Source organism: Eumetopias jubatus, unplaced genomic scaffold (genome assembly GCF_037043125.1).
Source record: "Eumetopias jubatus isolate StellerSeaLion01/CBP00866 unplaced genomic scaffold, mEumJub1_p1.0 scaffold_16, whole genome shotgun sequence".
Lineage (NCBI taxonomy): Eukaryota > Metazoa > Chordata > Mammalia > Carnivora > Otariidae > Eumetopias > Eumetopias jubatus.
The window spans coordinates 54,943,200-54,966,174 of record NW_028274822.1 but is presented as its reverse complement, the minus strand read 5'-3'; positions in this window follow the sequence as shown (position 1 = coordinate 54,966,174).

Genomic DNA, 22,975 nt, shown 5'->3' with positions numbered 1-22,975 from the left:
TCTAGTTGCAGTTGATAAGAAGCTGCTTTAATCTTATCAAATATCCTCTGTCACTAGTAATTTCACATTGGAGATGTTTATAAAGCAATTAATGATTCCTGTGACTCCATAGCCATTTTTATTTTTTAAGTTAAAATCAATTTAATTAACATATAGGGTATTATTAGCTTCAGAGGTAGAGTTTAGTGATTCATCATTTGCATATAACACCCAGTGCTCATTACATCAAGTCCCTCCTCAATGCCCATCACCCAGTTACCCCATTCCCCCACCCACTTCCCCTCCAGCAACAGTAGGTTTGTTTACTCTAGTTAAAAGTCTCTTATGATTTGTCTCCCTCTCTGATTTTGTCTTATTTTATTTTTCCTTCCCTTCCCCTATGTTCATCTGTTTTGTTTCTTAAATTCCACATATGACTGAAATCATATATTTGTCTTTCTCTGACTAACTTATTTTCCTTAGCATAACACCCTCTGGTTCCATCCATGTTGTTGCAAATGGCAAGATTTAATTCTTTATGATGGCTGAATAATATTCTATTTTATATACATACCACATCTTCTTTATCCATTCTTCTGTCGATGGACATCTGGGCTCTTTCCATATTTTGGCTATTGTGGACAATGCTGCTATAAACATTGGGGTGCATGTGACTTTTTGAATCACTATGTTTGTATCCTTTGGATAAACCCCTGGTAGTGCAATTGCTGGGTCAGAGGTTAACTCTATTTTTAACTTTTTAAAAAAGATTATATATATTATACACACACACACACACACACACACACACACACACAGAGAGCAGGTAGAGAGAGCACGGTGAGGGGCAGAGGGAAAAGGAGAAGAAGAGAAGCAGACTCCCCACTGAGCAGGAAGCCAGATATAGGGCTTGATCTCACAAACTTGAGATCATGACCTGAGCTGAAAACAAGAGTGGGATGTTAAACCTACTGAGCTACCCAGGCATGCCTCTATTTTTAACTTTTGGGGAACCTCCATACTGTTTTCAAATTTGGCTGCATTAGCTTGCATTCCCACCTACCGTGTAAAAGGGTTCCCCTTTCTCTGCATCCTCACCAACATTTGTTGTTTCCTGAGTTGTTAATTTTACCCAGTCTGACTGGTGTGAGGTGGTATCTTATTGTGGTTTTGATTTGTATTTCCCTGATGCTGAGTGATATTGAGCATTTTTTCATGTGTCTCTTAGCTATCTGGATGTCTTCTTTGGAAAAATGTCTTTTCATGTCTTCTGCCTATTTCTTGACTGCATTATTTGTTTTTTTAGTGTTGAGTTTGATAAGTTGTTTGTAGATTTTGGATACTAGCCCTTTATCTGATAAGGCATTTGCAAATATCTTCTCCCATTCTATAAGTTGTCTTTTAGTTTTGTTGATATTTATCCATCTTATTAATTCTTTCAGAGAACCAGCTCCTAGTTTCATTGATCTGTTCTGCTGTTCTTTTGATTTCTCTATCATTGTTTTCTGCTCTAATCTGTATTATCTCTCTTCTCCTGCTGGATTTAGCCTTTATATGCTGTTCTTTCTCCAGCTCCTTTAGGCGTAATGTTAGGTTGTGTATTTCAGACTTTTCTTGTTTCTTGAGAAAAGCCCAGATTGCTATATACTTCCCTCTTAGGACCACTTCCTTTGATGCATCCCAAAGGTTCTGAACTATCATGTTTTTATTTTCATTTATTTCCATTTTTTTTAATTTTCTATAATTTCCTGGTTGATCCATCATTCTTTAGTAGGATGCTCTTTAATCTCCATGTATTTGTGTTCCTTCCAAATTTTCTCTTGTGATTGAGTTCAATTTTTAAAACACTGTATCTGAAAATATGCAGGGTATAATCTCAGTCTTTTGGTACTAGTTGAGACCTGATTTGTGACCCAGTATATGATCTATTCTAGAGAATGTTCCATGTGTACTTGAGAAGAATGTGTATTCTGCTGTTTAGGATGAAATGCTCTAAATATATCTGTGAAGTCCGTCTGGTCCAATGTGTCATTCAAAGCTCTGTTTCCTTGTTGATCTTCTGCTTACATGATCTGCCATTGCTGTGATTGGGGTGTTAAAGTCCCCTACTATATTGTATTATTACCAATATGTTTCTTTAATTTGTTATTAATTGGTTTATAGAATTGGCTGCTCCCAAGTTAGGGGCATAAATATTTATAATTGCTAGATCTTCTTGTTGGATAGACCCTTTTATTATGATATAGTGTCCTTCTTCACCTCTTATTATAGTCTTTGGTTTAAAATCTAGTTTGCTATGAGGATTGCCACCCCAGCTTTCTTTTGAGATCCATTAGCATGATAAATGGTTCTCCACCCCCTCACTTTCAATCTGGAGATGTCATTGGGTCTAAAATGAGTCTCTTGTAGACAGCCTATGGATGGGTCTTGCTCTTTTATCCAAACTGATACCCTGTGTCTTTTGATTGAAGCGTATAGGCCATTTACATTCAGAGTAACTATTGAAAGGTATGAATTTAGTGCCATTGTACTACCTGTAAAGTCCTTGTTTCTGTGGATTGTCTCTACTTCTTTCTGGTCTATGCTACTTTTGGGCCCTCTCTTCACTTATAGGATCCCCTTTAATATTTCTCACGGGTTGGTTTAGTGTTCACAAATTCCTTTAGTTTTTGTTTGTCCTGAAATCTCTTTATCTCTCCCTCTATTCTGAATGAGAGCCTTGCTGGATAAAGTTCTTGGCTGCATAATGGGGAATATAGGGAACATGATATATTTAATGGGCACATTGAATATATAATGCCAGTCCTTTCTGGCCTGCCAGGTCTCTATGGATAGGTATGTTGCCAGCCTTATATTTCTACCCTTGTTGGTTAAGTACCTCTTGTCCCGAGCTGCTTTCAGGATTTTCTCCTTATCCCTGAAATTTGCAAGCTTTGCTATTATATGTTGGGGTGTTGATCTATTTTTATTGATTTTGAGAGGGTTTCTCTGTGCCTCTTGGACTTGAGTGCTTATTTCCTTTCCCAGAATAGGGACATTCTTAGCTATAATTTATTCAAATAAACCTTCTGCCCCTCCCCCCTTTTCTTTTCTGGGATGTCTCTTATTGGAATGTTATTTCCCTTTATGGAACTGCTGATTTCTTGAATTCTCCTTTTGTTATCCATTAGTCTTTTCTCCCTCTTTTTTTTCAGCTTCATCATTCACCATCGTTTTTTCTTCTGTATCATTGACTCTGTCTTCTGCCTTGTTTACTCTAGCAGTTAGAGCCTCCATTTTTTACTTTATCTCAGTAATTAGCGTTTTTAATTTCAACCTGATTAGATTTTAGGGTTTTGTTTGTTTGTTTGTTTGTTTCTACAGTAAGGGATTTTGTACTGTCTTCTATGCTTTTCTCAAGCCCAGCTAGAATATTTATTGTTTTGAATTCTAGTTCTGACATCTTACTTATATCCGTATTGATTAAATCCCTGGCAGTGAGTACTGCCTCCTGTTCTTTCTTTTGGGGTGGGTTTCTACATCTCTTCATTATGTCCAGAAAAGAATAGATGAGAGGGAAAAGACAAAAACACCAACAACACCAGAAAAATACCAACAAAATAAACCAGGAAAAACAGAAACAAAACAAAATAAGAAAAAAATCAAAGAAGAAGGAAAACAGAACAAAACAATAAACTAGACTGTGGGTGTATTTTGGTCTGTTAAAATAAACAAGATACCAAAATAAGAAAGAAAGAAAAACTTATGTGTATACAAAAATAAAATACAATACAATGAAAGGAAATGAAAAATAATATATATGTAATGTATATATAAAAATAAAAAAGGATTAAAATAATTGATAAAATAAGAAAATAGCTGAAAAAAATAAAACTGAAAGACTAAAGAATAATTTAAAAATTCAGGAATGCTATATATATACTGTTTTCTACAAGAGCTGAAGTTTTACAGTTCTCTATGATCAGTAAAGTTGGTGTTAGCCAGTTTTTCCTGCTGGTCCTCTTGAAGAGGGGCCTGTTGTGTTGATTCTCAGGTGTCTTGGCTCTTGTGGAACTGTATACCCTTGCCAGGGGGCCATGCTCAATGTAAGCAGCTCTTGGTTGCACCATGTGGTGCTGTTTTGCTCCCTGAAGGCTTTTAGCACCAATGCAGGGTATGAAAATGGCAGCACCCTGATCTCTAGCCCCAGAGCTGAAAGTTCATGCCCTGCACTCTCCAGTGAGCCCTCAAAGAAAATCAATCACTCTTGTCTCTCTGTTTTCCATCTTAACTTTGTATTCACCCAGCCTGTGACTGATTGTTTTTATCTCAGGCATGCGACCCAGTTTCCAATCTCCAAACGTTATGGATTCCTGGGGCACAGACCTGCACCATTCCTCCCAGGGAAGGCAAGGTGGGGTCTCACCATTCTCTGCCTTTTGCTGGGCCCCTGTGGGGAGAGCAGTCGAATGACCATACAGTGGTTCCCAGTTTATGGCAATATGAGCAGAAAATCATCACCTAGACTCACTGTTTTCAGCAGCTTCAGCTTCCTTGTTCCAGTGTTTGGGAACTCTGCCACACTCAGGCACCCCTGTTCTTTTTGTGACCCTGAGATCCTGAGACCACACTGTCCCACCTGGAATTCACCCCTCTCCACAACCTGAGCACCTTTCAGCCAGGAATGTCCTCAACTGTAGCAGACTTCTAAAAGTTCTGATTCTGCACTCCGCTGCTTATGACACATTCCAGTAGCCTCCTTAAGCAAGTTCCCTCCCCTCCACGGATTATCTTCTGATATATCACCTGGATTCATGTTTCCATACCTCCTACCTTGCAAAAAGTAGTCGCTTTTCTATTTGTAGAATTGCAGCAATTCCTTTCTCAGCTCTCTGGTTGATTTTGCAGGTGTTCAGAATGATTTGATAACTATCTAGCTGAATTCCGGGGACTAGGCAAAATTAAAAAACTGCCATCTTAACTCCTCCCTTCCATAGCCATTTTTAAAACTGTGACATGCACTAGAGCTAATTACCTTTATTGAACAAGATATCTTATTATAATTTAGTATTTATTACATTCCAAATATATTAATTTTTCCTAACCACTGTGTCTAGTTGAGGCAGCTATAACAGATTACCCCAGACTGGGAAGCTTAAATTACAAATAATTGTTTCTCACAATTCTGGAGGATAAGCCCAAGGCCATGGTGTTGGCCAGATTTAGTTCTTGGTAAAATCCCTCTTCTGGATTTGCAGATAGCATCTCATAGTATCCCCACATGGCAGAAAACAAAGAAAGAAACAAGCTCTCATATGTCTTTTCTTATATGGTGTTAATCCATTCATGAGGGATCTTCCCTCATGACCTAGCTACCTTCCGAAGTCTCCACATCCTAAAACCATCACATTGGGGATTAGGATTTCAACATATGAATTTAATTTAGGGACACAAATATGTAGTCCATAACATATAGAATATTTTGTAATATACAGTTGTGTGTAAGAAATTCCAGAACTATGTAATAGGAAGAAAATTCCACTATTCAAACAAATGTTAATTTGTTAATTTAAAAAAATTTTTTAATTAACATATAATGTATTATTTGGTTCAGAGGTACAGGTCTGTGATTCATCAATCTTACACAATTCACAGTGCTCACCATAGTACATACCCTTCCCAATGTTCATCAGCCAGCCACCTCATCCCTCCCACCCCCCACTACTCCAGGAACCCTCAGTTTGTTTCCTGATATTAAGAGTCTCTTATGGTTTGTCTCCCTCTCTGGTTTCTTGTTTAATTTTTTCTTCCCCTCCCCTTTGAGTCTCTGTCTTGTTTCTCAAATTCCTCATATCAGTGAGATCATATGATACATGTCTTTCTCTGATTGACTTATTTCGCTTAGCATAATACCCTCTAGTTCTATCCACATTGTTACAAATGGCAAGAATTCATTTTTTTGATGGCTGCATAATATTCCATTGTATATATATACCACTTCTTCTTTATCCATTCATCTGTTGATGGACATCTAGGTTCTTTCCATAGTTTGGCTATTCTGGACATTGCTGATATAAACTTTGGGGTACACATGCCCCTTCGGATCACTACATTTGTATCTTTGGGGTAAATAACCAATAGTGCAATTGCTAGATTGTAGGTTAGCTCTATTTTCAACTTTTTGAGGAACCTCCATACTGTTTTCCAGAGTGGCTGAACCAGCTTGTGTTCCCACCAACAGTGTAGGAGGCTTCCCCTTTCTCCACATCCTCACCAACATCTATCGTTTCCTGACTTGTTAACTTTAGCCATTCTGACTGGTGTGAGGTGATATATCATTGAGGTTTTGATTTGGATTTCCCTGATGCCGAGCAATGTTGAGCACTTTTTGATGTGTCTGTGGCCATTTGGATGTCTTCTTTGGAAAAATGTCTGTTCATGTCTTCTGCCCATTTCTTGATTGGATTAATTGTTCTTCAGGTGTTGAGTTTGATAAGTTCTTTATAGATTTTGGATACTAGCCCTTTATGTGATATGTCATTTGCAAATATCTTCTCCCATTTGGTAAGTTGTCTTTTAGTTTTGTTGACTGTTTCCTTTGCTGTGAAAAAGCTTTTTATCTTGATGAAGTCCCAATAGTTCATTTTTTGCCCTTGCTTCCCTTGCCTTTGGTGATGTTTCTAGGAAGAAGTTGCTGTGCCTGAGGTCGAAGAGGTTGCTGCCTGTGTTCTTATCTAGGATTTTGATAGATTTCTGTCTCACATTGAGGTCTTTCACCCATTTTCAGTTTATTTTTGTGTGTGGTGTAAGGAAATGGTCCAGTTTCATTCTTCTGCATGTGGCTGTCTAATTTTCCCAATACCAATTGTTGAAGAGACTGTCTTTTTTCCATTGGACATTCTTTCTTGCCTTGTAGACGATTGGTTAACCATAGAGTTAAGGGTCCATTTCTTGGCTCTCTATTCTGTTCCATTGATCTATGTGTCTGTTTTTGTGACAGTACGATACTGTCTTGATGATGACAGCTTTGTAATAGAGCTTGAAGTCCAGCATTGTGATGCCACCAGCTGTGTTTTTCTTTTTCAACATCCCTCTGGCTATTCACAGTTTTTTCTGGTTCCATACAAATTTTAGGATTATTTGTTCCATTTCTTTAAAAAAATTGATAGTATTTTGATAGGGATTGCATTAAATGTGTAGATTGCTCTAGATAGCATAAACATTTTCACAATATTTGTTCTTCTGATCCATGACCATGGAACGTTTTTCCATTTCTTTGTGTCTTCCTCAACTTCTTTCTTGAGTATTCTATAGTTTTTAGAGTACAGATCCTTTACCTCTTTGGTTATATTTATTCCTAGGTATCTTATGGTTTTGGGTGCAATTGTAAATGTGATTGACTCCTTAATTTCCCTTTCTTCTGTCTTGTTGTTAGTGTATAGAAGTGCAACTGATTTCTGGGCATTGATTTTATATCCTGCCACTTTACTGAATTCCTGTGTGAGTTCTAGCAATTTGGGGTGGAGTCTTTTGGGTTTTCCACATAAAGTATATCATCTGCAAAAAGTGAGAGTTTCAGGTCTTCTTTGCCGATTCAGATGCACTTATCTCTTTTTGTTGTCTGATTGCTGAAGCTAAGACTCCTAGTACTATGTTGAAAAGCAGTGGTGATAGTGGACATCCCTGCTATGTTCCTGACCTTAGGGGAAAAGCTCAGTTTTTCCCAATTGAGAATGATATTCGCTGTGGATTTTTCATAGATGGCATTTATGATAGTGAGGTATGTACCATCTATACCTACAGTGTGAAGAGTTTTAATCAAGAAAGGATGCTGTACTTTGTCAAATGCTCTTTCTGCATCTATTGAGAGGATCATGTAGTTATTGTACTTTTATTTATGTAGTGTATCACATTGATTGATTTGTGGTTGTTGAACCAACCTTGTAGCCCAGGAATAAATCCCACTTGGTCATGGTGAATAATTCTTTTAATGTACTGCTGGATCCTATTGGCTAGTATTTTGGTGAGAATTTTGACATCTGTGTTTATCAGGGATATTCGTCTGTAGTTCTCCTTTTTGATGGGGTCTTTGGTTTTGGGATCAAGGTAATTCTGGCCTCATAAAATGAGTTTGGAAGTTTTCCTTCCATTTCTATTCTTTGAAACAGCTTCAGAAGACTAGGTATTAATTCTTCTTTAAATGTTTGGTAGAATTCCCCTGGGAAGCCATCTAGCCCTGGGCTTTTGTTTGTTGGGAGATTTTTTATTACTGCCTCAATTTCCTTAGTGGTTATGGGTCTGTTCAGTTTTTCTATTTTTTCCTGGTTCAGTTTTGGTGGTTTATGTTTCAAGGAATGCATCCATTTCTTCCAGATTATCTAATTTGCTGGCATATGGTTGCTCATAATATGTTCTTATAATTGTTTGTATTTCTTTGGTGTTGGTTGTGATCTCTCCTCTTTCTTTCATGATTTTATCTACTTGGGTCATTTCTCTTTTCTTTTTGATAAGTCTGGCCTGGGGTTTATCAATCTTATTAATTCTTTCAAAGAACCAGCTCCTAGTTTCATTGATCTGTTCTACTGTTCTTTTGGTTTTTATTGCATTGATTTCTGCTTGATCTTTATTATTTCTCTTCTCCTGCTGGGTTTAGGCTTTATTTGCTATTTTTTCTCTGGCTCCTTTAGGTGTAGGGTTAGGTTGTGTATGTGAGACCTTTCTTGTTTCTTGAGAAAAGCTTTTATCGCTATATACTTTCCTCTCAGGACTGCCTTTGCTGCATCCCAAAGATTTTGAACAGTTGTATTTTCATTTTCACTTGTTTCCATGAATTTTTTTAATTCTTCTTTAATTTCCTGGTTGACCCATTCATTCCTTAGTAGGATGCTCTTTAGCCTCATGTATTTGAGTTCTTTCCAACTTTCCTCTTGTGACTGAGTTCTAATTTCAAAGCACTGTGGTCTGAAAATATGCAGGGAATTATCCCAATTTTTGGTATCAGTTGAGATCTGATTTGTGACCCAGGATGTGATCTATTCTGGAGAATATTCCATTGCACTAGAGAAGAATGTGTATTCTGTTGGTTTGGGATGGAATGTTCTGAATATATCTGTGAAGTCCATCTGGTCCAGTGTGTCATTTGAAGCCTTTATTTCCTTGTTGATCTTTTGCTTAGATGATCTGTCCATTTCAGTGAGGAGGGTTTTAAAATCCCCTACTATTGTTGTGTTATTTTTTATGTGTTTCTTTGCTTTTGTTATTAATTGGCTTATATAACTGGCTGCTCCCATGTTAAGGGCATAGATATTTAAAATTGTCAGATCTTCTTGTTGGATAGACACTTTAAGTATGATACAGTGTCCTTCCTCATCTCTTATTATAGTCTGGTTTAAAATCTAATTTGTCTGATATAAGGATTGCCACTCAAGCTTTTTTTTGATGTCCATTAGCATGGTAAGTGTTTTTCCACCCCCTCTGTTTAAATGTGCAGGTGTCTTTGGATCTAAAATGAGTCTCTTGCGGGCAGCATATTGATGGGTCTTGCTTTTTATCCAGTCTGATAGCCTATGTCTTTTGATTGGGTCATTTAGCCCATTTACTTTCAGGGTAACTATTAAAAGATATGAACTTAGTGCCATTGTATTGCCTGTAAGGTGACTGTTACTGTATATTGTCTCTGTTCCTTTCTGGTCTATGTTACTTTTAGCCTCTTTCTTGGCTTAGAGGACCCCTTTCAATATTTCTTGTAGGGCTGGTTTCGTGTTTGCAAATTTTTTTAGTTTTTGTTTGTCCTGGGCACTTTTTATCTCTCCTTCTATTTTCAGTGACAGCCTAGCTGGCTTTAGTGTTCTTGGCTGCATATTTTTCTCGTTTAGTGCTCTGAATATATCATGCCAATTTTTCTGGCCCACCTGGTCTTTGTGGATAGGTCTGCTTCAATCTAATGTTTCTACCATTGTAGGTTACAGACCTCTTGTCCTGAGCTTCTTTCAGGATTTTCTCTTTGTCTCTGAGACTTGTGAGTTTACTATTAGATGTCGGGGTGTTGACCTATTTTTATTGATTTTGAGGGGGGTTCTCTGTGCCTCCTGTAATTTGATGCCTGTTTCCTTCCCCAAGTTAAGGAAGGTCTCTGCTATAATCTACTCCAAAATACCTTCTGCCCCTCTCTCTTTTTCTTCTTCTTCTGGGATCCCAGTTATTCTAATGTTGTTTCACTTTACGTTATCACTTATCTCTCGAATTCTGTCCTGTGATCCAATAGTTGTTTATCTCGCTTTTCTCAGCTTCTTTACTCTCCATCATTTGGTCTTCTACATCACCAATTCTCTCTTCTACCTCATTTGTCCTAGCAGTTAGAGCCTCCATTTTTTTTAAAGATTTTATTTATTTATTTGAGAGAGAGAGAATAAGAGACAGAAAGCACGAGACGGAAGAGGGTCAGAGGGAGAAGCAGACCCCCTGCTGAGCAGGGAACCTGATGGGTCTCGATCCCGGGACTCCAGAATCACGACCTGAGCCGAAGGCAGTCGCTTAACCAACTGAGCCACCCAGGCGCCCTAGAGCCTCCATTTTTGATTGCACCTCATCAATAGCCTTTTTGATTTCTACTTGTTTAGATTTTAGTTCTTTTATTTCTCCAGAAAGAGATTCTCTAGTATCATCTATGCTTTTTTCAATCCCAGCTAGTATCTTTATAATTGTCATTCTGAACTGTAGTTCTCACATTATTAATGTCTGTATTGATTAGGTCCCTGGCAGTTGGTACTGCCTCTTGTTCTTTTTTTTGAGGTGAGCTTTTCCATCTTGTCATTTTGTCCAGAGGAGAATAGATGAATGAGAGAACAAAATGCTAAAAGGGTAACAATGACCCCAGAAAAATGTACACTAAACAAATCAGAAGAGACCCAAAACTGGGGGAGAACAGAAAGGGGAAAAAAAAAAAGAATATGATCAGGCTGGTGAACAGAACAGAGCCATACACTAGATTTTGGGTGTATTTTGGTTTGTTAGAAGAGATTGCCTCCCAAAATTTTAAGGAAAGAAAAACTTATGTATATACAGAAATAAGGGTAAGGATGATGAAGGGATGGATATGACTGTAAAAATGAAAATTAAAAAAGATTTAAAAAAAGGAATTGTTAAGATAAGGATTTGTTTGAAAAAAATGAAAAAAATTAGAAAAAAAAGAATGTGATCAGGTGGGAGACTAGGACAACATCATACACTAGATTTAGGGTATATTTTGGTCTGTTAGAAAAAACTGTATCCCAAAATTTTAAAGAAAGGTATACACACACACACACACACACACACACACACACACACACACAATAAAGTTAAGTACAATTGAAGGCATAGAATATGACTGTAAGAATGAAAATTAAAAAGGATTTTTAAAAGGAATTGATAAGATGTTGGTTGAACAAGGAAAGAAGAAAAATTCAACTACAAAATAGAAAAAGAACAAATAAAGAAAATTTATTTTCTTTATTTAAAATTTATCTTCTTATTAAATCAACTTTGAAAGTCTCTAGAATCATGGGAAAAAAGCCATGAATTCTATGTGCTGTATTCCCCTAGCGCTGGAGTTCTGCTGTTCTCATTGATGGGTAAACTTGGTCTTCGCTAGCTGTTCTTGCTGATCCTCTGGGAGAGGGGCCTATTGCAGTGATTCTCAAATGTCTTTGCTGGAGGCAGAATTGCCCTGCCCTTGCCAGGGGCCAGCCAAAGTAATATGCTTGGGTTTGCTCTTGGTAGCTTTTGTTCCCTGAAGGCTTTCTGTACAGCTTTGGAGGCTGAGAATGAAAATGGTGGTCTCCCAATCTCTGGTCCCAGAGGAGCCAGGAACTTGGGGCCCCACTCCTCAGTGCACCCTCAGAGAAAAGCAATCACTCCTGTCTCCCCATTCTCCGGCCGCCCTCCGTGCTCACCCGGCCTGTGACCCAGCATTTCTATCTCTAGCACACAACCCCGTTTGGAGTCTCCAAACCCAGCAGATTCCTGCGGTGCACTCCCATGCCACTCCTCCCCAGGGGAGGAAGGGGAGTCTCCCCAGGTCTGCTGCTTCTTGGGTCCCTGCTCAAAGAGCAGTGGGCCGACTGTGCCGTTGATCATGGTTTATGGCAACCCCGAGCTGAGAGCCCACTCCTCAGCTCACTCTTTGCAGCCAGCTTCCCTGCTCTGCCACACTCAGGCACCCCTGGTCTTTCTGTGACCCTGAGGGTCCTGAGACCACACTGACCCAGCGAGTGTTGCACCCCCCCCCACTTAGCCACTGGAGTGACGTCCCTCAGTGGAGCCGACTTCTAAAAGTTCCGATTTTGTGCTCCGCTGCTCTATCACTTACTGGTAGCCGGCTGATGGAGGCTCCCTCCCTCCGCTGTCTATCTTCCGTATATCACCTCGGATTCACTTCTCTGCATGTCCTACCTTCCAGGAAGTGGTCACTTCTCTGTTCATAGAATTGCTGCTATTCTTTTTTTCAATCTCCTGTTGAGTTTGTAAGTGTTCTGAATGGTTTGATAACTATCTAGCTGAATTCCCAGGACCAGACAAAATTTAGGTCTCCTACTCCTCCACCATCTTGCTCCTCTCCCCCCAAATTTGTTAATTTTTTTCTTCTAGAATTCTATTTCCCTGATCAAATTCCCCTAGTCTTTACTGACAATGTTGTCTCCTTAAATTAGTGGCCCTCCACAATTTAGACCTCACTTTTCATTAAACCTGATTTTCAGCATGAGTCATGCTGGCTACATCCTTCTTGTATGCATGTATTTGCTATGCTTCTTTTATGTTTCTACTTTTTACCATTTGTTCTCAGGGCTTAGAAGACTGTCTATTATTCAGGTTTCCATTGGTTAGCAGCTCAAAGCCCTCAGGCACTGAGACTATATGGTTCACCATGCATACCAAGTCTACTACAGATGCCCAAAGGATATTTGTGATTCCTCTTGCCTGGACAACCCTCTCCTGACTATATGCTTCATACAAATTTTACCTATCTTTTAGAATCCAGGCTCAGATTCTATTTTTTTTTTAATGAAAAATTTCTTATCTCAACCTGTCCCAAATGTGTTTGCATAAACATTACTTCTGGGGGATGTTAATAAGGTGTTAAAAAAAGGAATTTTACCAAAAAGAATCCTTCCTGCAGATCTCATCAGAATCTTTTTTAATATCAATTCATGATTATTCAATAAATGGATAATAAAAGAATTTTGATGAGAGAACTTTCTGTCCATGGAATACCGGTTTATTAAGAGTGGTCTCTGGGAATAGGTTGACAAGTTTGCTGATTATTTGATTCTTCATTTCTCTGAGTCCCTGTGCAAATCCTAATCTGTAAGACATTATTTAGAAGTCACTTATTTAGTCACTAAGTATATTTCTCTACCTATTTCCCAAAGGATTTGAGATACCTTATTTATTACAGTACAAGATAAAACATTTAATTTGGATTTAAATAAAGTGAAAATGAAAGAAATAAGACATTTTAGTGACTAAAGTCAAAACAGATTACTATAATTGGATAATATAATTGCCTGTAGTTTCCTGGCACTTTGTGTAAAAATTAATGTCATAGAGCTATCAATTTCTCACAAAAATATAAAGTAATTAAAAAATATATTTTCCTAAAACAAAATCCAAGCAAAAATATGACACAAGTATTCATATTCTTTCATAAGGGGCATTGAGAAGTAACTTATAGGATACTTTGCTCACCATTTTTCAAAACTTTGAAGAACTTCCTTCCATGGAGGAAATAATATTAATCTATAATTTAGTGAAGAATTTCTGTGAGAAGCTGAGGTAACAACCAGAGTATTAGGATATATGTTCACCTGTAAGAAACAGAAACTCCAGGTAGACTTTGTTTCAAATAAGTGAAATCTTTACTTTCCTTTTACCTAGTGGCCTGGAGGTACAAAGCCTAGGTCTGGTCCCCACCTTCTAATCTCTGAGGCTATCCATGGACTGGGATTCTTTATTTTCTCACTGCTTCACATTTCTGGGCTGTTGCTCTTATTGTTACCATGGTCAAAACTGACCAGGGTGACTCAGTGCCACATACTCAATCAAGGTCAGTGCAAGAAGGAGAAGAGTATGGAGAAGGAGCACCCTTTCCTTCTGCTTACATCTCAGCGGCTTGTACATCTTTATATGGCCAGACTAGAGATGCAGAGGTGTGGTTTTTATTCTGGGTGGTCATGTATCTGGTAAAAGAAAGGACAATGAACATTGGAAGAAAATTAGTACCTCTATCACAACTGGCTTCCAGCTTTCTTTCCTGCTGTCAGAGTTATCAAGGAGGAAGAAAATGGGTACATTAAAGTATTTCTTGACATGTTCTAGATGAACTTTGGACAAACACTAAATTTATTTTAAGTTGAAATCTTGAAACACATGGTTAATGTGAATAGTTTATATTTGTTCAGGTAAAGGCCCTGGATATTAGATTCCAGAGGTGAGGGAGGGGTAGTGGTCCTCTTTGTAGAAGTGAAACCAGTGCCTTTGTGTCTCAGGCTAAATGTCAAGCCACACTGATATTAACACAGTAGTAGGGAGGTTCAGAAGTGCTTTAGAAAGGACAGTGGATCAGTCTCAAGTTTTTTTCCAAACTAGAGACAGATTCTCCAATTCTGGGCCTTATAGACAGTAATACTTGAAATTCCAGAGTTGCTACTTGGGCCTTTTCATGGGTTTACCATTAAGATAGTAATGCTGTATTATACTCCACTTTAAAACTTGATGGCTCAAAACAACCAGCTTATTTGTCTCAGTTCAGTGAGTCATAAATGTTAACTGGGATCTGTTGGGCTCTCTCATGCTTCAGAAGTTAGCTGTGGGTCTGGAAGGCTGCCCTTTTGCTCTTGGGTAGCCTTGCTTCTAGGCCTAGACCTTGGCTAGGAGAACAGGGTGATTCAGTTCTGCTCCCTATGGGCTTTCACCCTCTATCCAGCTAGCCAGGCTGAGGCAGGGGTCCAAGTGAAAGAGATAACGTGTGCAAGGGCTAGAACTGGCACATGATAACTTCCAGAACATTCTATCAGCAAAGGTGACTCACAAGCCACATTCAGAGTTAAAGTATAGGATTGGAGGCTGGGAAAATGGTGGAATAGGAGGGCCCTAAACTTGCTTCATCCCACAGATGCAGCTAGATAACATGCACATCAGTGTAAATAACCCTGAAAATGACCCAAAGACTGGCAGAATAAACTCCACAACTAGAAGTAGAGAAGAGGCCACATAGAAGAAGGTAGGAAGGATGAAGACACAGTTTGGGAGCAAAAGAGACCTTGGCTGTCTGCTGGGGAAGGAGTTAGTCGCAGAGAGAAGGGTGAAAAACAGACTACCACACCAGGGAGCCTGCACAGGGAAGCTGAAACTCCATAACATTTGGCTCTGAAAGCAAGAAATGCTGCTTCTCATGAGTTCTTACAACTAGTGGTACTTAAAACCTGGAATTTTAAAACTTAGCAGGCTCAGGTCTGGGAGAGCCTAGAGGGCATTAGGAAACTGAGTCCCCACTCATTTAAAGAATAGGACAAACAGCCAGTGCATATATAGCCTGGAAGGAGTGGTTTGAAAAACTCCCCTTGGGGCACATGGGGGGCATAGTGATTTACTCATCTCAGAGCATGGCCTAAGGAAGAAGGCATCATGGGAAGACCCCTCCAGGAACAGAGGAGCTTGGTAGGTGCCACTTCCTTCCCCCACTCTCCATTATAAACAAACACACTGCAACCTGAGGGAACAAGCATGGTGCTAAAATTGCTACCTAACATCCTTACACCAAGCCCCACCCTCTATGCTTCGGCAGATCCACCCTTTCCAGTCATATTTGCCTCAGTCCCTGCTCTGCAGAGCCCCTCCCCCAGAAGACTTGCATAACTCTTGCCAGCACCATCTCTGACCCACATCTTTTGCAGGATCTGGGTTTGGGCGGTGATAGTGGCAGGTGTCATTTTGGAAGAAGATCAGTGCACACCTTTTTAAAATGCACCCAGCCAACCAGGGACCAAACACTGCCCACAAAAGAGAAAGAGAGCCTCTGTAAAAAAAAAAAAAACCACAAAAACAAAAACAAAAAACAACAAAACTAGATTGAGGGATACAAGAGCCAGGACTGAAGAGCAGAGTATATGTAACACATGGAGGAGACAGTCCCTGAAGTACCAGATCCTGGGAAACAGGGGCATTGCACGACAGGACGCTACAAGACCTCTTCTTCATAAGGTCATTACCTTCAAGAATAAGAGATGTAGCTGAATTTCCTAACACACAGAAACAGACACAGAGAGACAAAATGGAGAGACAGAGGAATACATACCAAATGAAAGAACAGGACCAAATTACAGCAAGTGACCTAAGAGAAATGGATATAAGTAGTATCTCTAGTAAGCTAGAGAATTTAAAGTAATAATCATAAAGGTACTTACTGGATGTAAGAAAAGAGTGGAGGACATCAGTAAGACCCTTAACAAAGAGATAAATAAGAACCAGAGATGAAGAATACAATAAATGAAATTGAAATACATTTGGTGGAATAACTAGCAGACTAGAAGAAGCAGAACAAATCAGTAACCTGAAGGGCAGAGTAATGGAGAGTAATCAAGCTGAACAAATGAGAGAAGGAAGAACTATGCAAAATGAGAATAGACTTAGAGAACTCAGTGACTCCATCAAGTGTAATATTTGCATTATAGGGATCCCAGAAGGAGGAGAGAGAGAAAAGGGGGCACAATATTTATTTGAAGAAATAATAACTGAAAACTTCCATTATCTGGGGAAAGAAACAGATATCCAGATCCAGAAGGTACAGAAGATACACAAAATCAACCCAAAGAGGTCCACACCAAGACACATCATAATTAAAATGGCAAAAAGTATTGATAAAGAAAAAAAATTTAAAGCAGCAAGAGAAAAGACCGTTACATACAAAGGACACCCAGTAAGGCTACCAGTGATTTTTTTCAGCAGAAACTTTGCAGGCCAGAAGAGAGTGGCATGATATATTCAAAGTGCTGAAAGGGAAAAAGTCTGCAGCCAAGAATACTCTATCCATCAAGGTTATTATTTAGAATAGAAGGAGAAATAAAGAGTTTTTCAGACAAAAACTAAAGGAGTTTATGACCACTAAACCAGGCCTACAAGACACGTTAAAAGGGGCTCTGAATGGAAAGGAAAGACCATAAGTGAGAGTACGAAAAGTTGGAAGTGCAAAAGCAGTACAAATAAGAATTTCTGTAAAAATCAGTCAAAGGATTCATAAAATAAAAGGATATAAAGTATGACACCATATATCTAAAATGTGTGTGTGGGGGGGGAGAGGAGTAAAGAATGTGTTCAAACTTAAGTGACAATCAACTATATATAGAGTATTATACACAGAAGATGGTATATACAAACCTAATGGTAACCACAAATCAGAGTAATAGATATGCAAAGAATAAAGAGAAAAGACTCCAAGTATATCACTAAAGAAAGCGAACAAATCCTGAAAGAGAGCAAAAGAAGAAAAGATCAGAGAAAAATTACAAAATAACCACAAAACAAGTAACAAAATGGCAAGGACATATCTATCAATAATTAATTTTAATGTAAATGAACTAAATGCCCCAATCAAAAAAACATAGGGTGAGAGAGTGGGTAAAAAACAAAACAAAACAAAACAAGACCCATCTATATGCTGCCTACAAGAGACTCATTTCAGACCTAAAGTCACCTGCAGATTGAAAATGAGGGAATGGAGAAACATTTATCATGCAATGGATGAGAAGATAAAGCCGGGGTGGTAATACTTATATTGGACAAAATAGACTTTAAAACAAAAGACTGTAACAAGAGACAAAGGACATTATATAATAATAAAGGGGACAAACCAACAAGAAGATGCAACTGAGGGAAGCTAAGATGGCAGCATAGTAGGAGGACTCTAGGCTCATCTATTCCCTTGAACACAACTGGATAACTATCAGATCATTCTAAATACCCCAGAAATCAACCTGAAGACAGACAAAACAGATTCCACAGCTAAAGGAAGAGAAGAAGCCACATCAAAGAAGGTAGGAAGTGCAGAGACATGGTTTGGGGAGAAATGGATCACTGGTACTGCAGAGGGAAGGGGACTGTGGTCATAGAGAAAGGAGAGAGAGAGGGCAGCATTCAAGGGAACAAACAAGGAGAATATTTTGCCAAAGCCAATAGCTGGGAAAACAAAAGAGGCTGATTTTCATGGGTTCTTGCAACCAGTGGGGCTTAAAGACTGGAGTTTTAAAGGTTGGGGCTTGACTGGGATAGAGCTCTGAGGGCCTGCCCTATTCCTGAATAGTTAGCAGGCAAACAACCTTGGGACAGATGGTATGGAAACAGTGATCTGAACTCTTAGGACATATGGGGGTATGGGAGGGGTGGGTAAGAATTGTTCACTCTTGGAGCATGTGCCTGAGAGGTAGCATTCAGGGTGGTGTCTCTCTGGGGACAAAGGATGCATGGGAAGAGATCTAAGTGAAACAGATAAAAGCTACATGCCTGATGGATAATTTAAATCAACAATCATAAGAATACTTGCTGGGCTTGAGAAAAGAATGGAAGACTTCAGGGCAGCCTTTACCAGAAAAGAATCAGTCAGAAATGGAGAATGCAATAACTGAAATTGGAAACAGACTTGATGCAATCAGCACAAGGCTGGAAGAAGCAGAGGAATGAATAAGTTATATAGAAGACAAAATAATGGAAAATAATGAAGTTGAACAAAAGAGAGAAAGAATTATGCAACACAAGAATAGACTTGGGGAATTCAGTGACTCCATCAAATGTAATAATTTTCATATTATAGAAGTCCCAGAAAAAGAAGAAGAAGAGAGAAAAGGGGGCAGAAAAGGTATTTGAGGAAATCATAGCTGAAACTTCCCTAATCAGGGGAGGGAATCAGATATCCAAATCCAGGAGGCACAGAGACTCCCATCAAAATCAACAAAAGCAGGCCAACACCAAGACATATTGTAATAAAATTTGCAAAATATAGCCATAAAGAAAAAAATCTTAAAAGCTAAAAGCAGCAAAACAAAAGAAGTCCCTAACTTACAAGAGAAGACAAATAAGGTTATCAGCAGATCTCTCCACAGAAACTTGGCAGGGCAGAGGGGAATGGCAAGATATATTCAATGTGCTGACTGGGAAAAATCTACAACAAGAATATTCTATCCAGAGAGGCTATCATTCAGAATAGAAGGGGAGGTAAAGATTTCTCAGACAAACAAAACTAAAGGAGTTTGTAACCACTAAACCAGCCCTGCAAGAAATGTTAAAGGGGACTCTGGGTGGAAAGGAAAGACCAAAAGTGACAAAGACAAGAAAGGAACAGAGAAAATCTCCAGAAACAACAGAAAAACAAGTAATAAAATGGCACTAAATACATATCTATCAATAATTACTCTGAATGTAAATGGACTAAATGCTCCAATCAAAAGATAGTGTGTTAGAATGGATTAAAAAACAAGACCCATCTATATGCTGCCTACAAGAGACTCATTTTAGACCAAAAGACACCAGCAGATTGAAAGTGAAGTGATGGATAATTATTTATCATGCTAATGGGCATCAAAAGAAAGCTGGAATAGCCATATTTATATCACACAAATTAGACTTTAAACCAAAGACTGTAACAAGAAATGAAGAAGGGTACTACATCATAATAAAGGGGACAACCCAACAAGAAGATTTAACAATTATAAATATTTATGCATTCAACATGAGAGCACCCAAATATATAAAACAATAACAAACATAAAGGAACTCATTGATAATAATACAATAATAGTAGGGGACTTTAACACCCCACTTGCAGCAAGGGACAGATCATCTAAGCAGAAAGTCAATAAGGAAACATGGCTTTGAATGACAGGCTGGACCAGAAGAACTTAACAGATATATTCAGAACATTCCATCCTAAAGCAGCAGAAGACACATGCTTTTCAAGTGCACATGGGACATTATCCAGAATAGATCACATACTAGGATGCAAATTAGGCCTCAACAAGTACAAAAAGATTGAGATCATACCATGTATATTTTCTGACCACAATGTTATGAAACCTGAAGTCAACCACAAGAGAAAATTTGGAAAGACCGCAAATACATGAAGGTTAAACAACATGCTACTAAAGAATAATGGAAATCAAAGAAGAAAGTAAAAAATACATGGAAACAAATGAAAATGAAAACACAACAGTCTAAAACTTCTAGGATGAAGCAAAAGTGGTTCTAAGGAAGAAGTATATAGGAGTATAGGCCTATGTTAAGAAGCAATAAAAATTTCAAATAACCTAACCTTACACCTAAAGGAGCTAGAAAAACAACAAATGAAGACTAAAGCCAGCAGAAGAAAAATATAGTAAAGATTAGGACAGAAATAAATGATATAGAAACTAAAACAAACACACACGCACACACACACATGCACAGTAAAAGCAAATCAATGAAACCAGGAGCTGATTCTTTGAAAAAATAAAATAAAATTGATAAACCCCTAGACAGACTTACCAAAGAGAAAAGAGACAAGACCCAAATAAATAAAATCACAAATGAGGAGAAATAACAACCAACACCACAGAAGTACAAACAATTAGAATTTTATGGAAAACTATATGCCAACAAATTGGACAACCTAGAAGAAATGGATGAATTCCTAGAAACATAAAAACTACCAAAACTGAAACAGGAAGAAGTAGAAAATGAACAGACTGATAACCAGCAAAGAAATTGAATCAGTAATCAAAAATCTCCCAGCAAACAGAAGTCCAGGGCCCATGGCTCCACAGGTGAATTTTACCAACCAGTCAAAGAAGAATTAATATCTATTCTTCTCAAACTGTCCCAAAAGAATAGAAATGGAAGGAAAACTTCCAAATTCATTCCCTAAGTCCCCCATTACCCTGATATAAAAATCAGATAAATACTCCACTAAAGAGAATTACAGGCCAATATCCCTGATGAACATGGATGCAAAAATTCTTAATAAAATGCCAGTAAACCAAATCCAACAGTACATTAAAAGAGTCATTCACCACCATCAACTGGGATTTATTCTTGAGCTGTAAGATTGGTTCAAAATTCCCAAATCAAACAATATACACCACATTAATAAAAGAAAGGATAAGAACCATAGGATCCTTTTAATAAAAGCAGAAAAAGAATTTGACAAAGTACAACACCCATTCATGATAAAATCCCTCAACAAAATAGAATTAGAAGGAACATACCTCAACATAATAAAGGCCATATATGAAAACACCCAGTGAACATCATACTCAATGCAGAAAAACTGAGAGCTTTTCCTCTATGGTCAAGAACAAGATGGGGATGTCCACTCTCACCACTGTTATTTAATATAGTACTGAAAGTCCTAGCCACACCAATCAGACAACAAAAAGAAATAAAAAGCATCCAAATCAGTAAGGAAGAGTTCACACTTTCACTATTTGCAGATGACACAATAGTAGTCTAAAAGACTCCACCAAAAAATTGCTAGAACTGATACATGAATCCAGTAATAAAGTTGCAGGATACAAAATCAAGGTACAGAAATCTGTTGCATTTCTATACACGAATAAGGAAGAAGCAGAAAGAGAAATAAAGAAATTGATCCCATTTACAATTGCACCAAAAACCCCTAAGATACTTAACCAGAGAGTTAAAAGATCTGTACTCGAAAACTATAGAATACTTATGAAAGAAATTGAAGATGACACGAAGAAATGGAAAGACATTCCATACTCATGGGTTGGAAGAACAAATCTTGTTAAAATGTCTATATGACCCAAAGCAACCTACACATTTAATGCAATCCCTATCAAAATCCCACCAGCATTTTTCACAGACCTAGAACAAACAATCCTAAAATTTTATGGAACATGAAAGACCCCAAATAACCAAAGCAATCTTGAAAAATAAAGCCAAAGTTGGAGGCATCACAATTCTGGATTTTGAGCTTTATTACAAAGCTGTAGTGATCAAGACAGTATAGCACTGGTACCAACACAGGCACATAGATCAATGGAACAGAATAGAAAGCCCAGAAATGGACCCACAAGTATATGGTCAACTAATTTTTGACAAAGCAGGAAAGAATATCCAGTGAAAAAAGACAGTCTCTTCAACAAATGGTGTTACAAAAACTGGACAGCAACATGTGAAAGAATGAAATTGGACCACTTTCTTACACCATACACAAAAACAAACTCAAAATGGATGAAAGACCTAAATGTGAGACAGGAAACCTAGAAAATCCTAGAGTAGAACACAGGCAGCAAACTCTTTGACCTTGGCTGCAGGAACTTCTTACTAGATATGTTTCCTGAGGCAGGGAAACAAAAGCAAAAATAAATTATTGGGACTTCATCAAAATAAAAAGCTTCTGCACAGTGAAGGAAACAATCAACAAAACTAAAAGGCAACGTATGGAATGGGAGAAGATATTGCAAATGACATATCTGATAAAGGTTGAGTATCCAAAATCTATAAAGAACTTATCAAACTCAACACCTAAAAAATAATCCAGTTAAGAAATGGGCAGAAGTCATGAATAGGCATTTTTCCAAAGAAGGTATACAAATGGCCAGCAGACACATGAAAAGGTGCTCAACATCACTCATCATCACGGAAATACAAATCAAAACCAGAAGATATCACCTCTAACAGTCAGAATGGCTAAAATTAACAACACAGGAAACAACAGGTGTTGTTGAGGATGCAGAGAAAGAGGAACCCTCTTACACTGTTGGTGGGGATGCAAACTGGTGCAGTCACTCTGGAAAACTTTTTCTCAAAAAGTTAAAAATAGAACTATCCTATGATTCAGCAACTACTACAAGGTATTTGCCCCAAGTATACAAAAATACTAACTCAGAGGGATACATACATCCCAGTGTTGATAGCAGCATTATCAACCATAACCAAATTATGGAAAGAGCCCAAATGTCCATCAACTGATGAATGGGTAAAGAAGATGTGG